We start from the raw sequence: 1352 nt of genomic DNA on the forward strand, positions 1-1352 counted from the left end.
CCTTGGTTGTCCCAGGACTATTACATTACCCGTCTTTAGTGGTTCTTTCAAAACAGAAGCAAAGATTTAATGTAATTAAATGTGTCCGTGTGTGTGTGTGTGTGTGTGTGTGTGTATTTGCAAATGAAATGCAAATAAGAATGAGATCTGAAATCCCATATATATTACAGAATACCCTGGCCGAGTGTGGGGCAGAACCCCATAATTAATCATTTATATATTTACAGCAAAACACATGAATAACCTGTCTGTAAATAACTTGTCCTCAATTGAGATCAGACTTTTTTGCTACCAAATGAGTTTTCAAGAGCATTGGAAATTTTCAGGGCTTCTTGGGTTTCAGAATTTCAGAAAAGGATCGTGGTCTTTAATTATGCCTTGAAAGATAACACAGAATTTGTGACTTTTCTGTTCTTATTTCATCTTTTTCATACTTCAGCCTTGCACATAGCCAAAGCTCATCAGGTTTTGAGTTGAGCTAATCACACAGAAAAAGATTTCATAGCTTCTGCACAGATAACCAGTTACACGTGTAAAATACTTACCACACTTGGCACGTAGTAAGTACTCAGTAAATGTCAACTTTTATTTTTGTTGTTAGTAGTAGTCTTACAACCACCGAATTGCTGAGAAGCAAGTTTTAATCCCCATGATGCGCCAGAAATTAATTGTTGATAATGGCAGTCGTACAGATCACTGCCAAGGGTCATGACTCACTGTAGTGGTCTGATTCTTAGAATCAGGGGAGAGCGCTTTAGCAGGACAAGCAGAAGATGATACAGTTCTTGGGGACGGCTGGTGTTCCCCGAGAGCATCTCACCCAACGGACAGGTGATCAAATGAGTGTGGCCATCGTGTCTCAGCCGAGATGCAAGAAACAGTCATCACCAGAAGAGTCAGTGCATGTGCCCGGTGCGGTAAGGACCCAGGGCCATAAAGGATTGGGCTTCTTCGTTATGTATAAAATGATTCTCCGTAGCACTGTTTTTTTTTTTTTAAGGTATTTTGGAAATAGCTTTACTGACATAGAATTCACGTACTACACAATTCACCCATTAAAGATGTATAATTAGATGGTTTTTCAGATACTCCAAAATGTGCAACCATCACCACAATCCATTTTAGAACATTTTTGTCGCCTCAAAAAGGAAACCCAACACCCTTTAGCTATCAACACCCGTCCCAACTCACACCTCCTGAGTCTTTTTTTTTTTAATTTACCATCTTTTCTTTTTTAAGATTTTATTTATTTATTTGACATACAGAGATCACAAGTAGAGTCAAGCAGAGAGAGAGAGGAGGAAGCAGGCTCCCTGCTGAGCAGAGAGCCTGATGCGGGGCTCCATCCCAGG

The sequence above is a fragment of the Mustela putorius genome, unplaced genomic scaffold (genome assembly GCF_011764305.1).
Source record: "Mustela putorius furo isolate JIRA1106 unplaced genomic scaffold, ASM1176430v1.1 tig00000198_pilon_pilon_pilon, whole genome shotgun sequence".
In the NCBI taxonomy this organism is placed as follows: domain Eukaryota; kingdom Metazoa; phylum Chordata; class Mammalia; order Carnivora; family Mustelidae; genus Mustela; species Mustela putorius.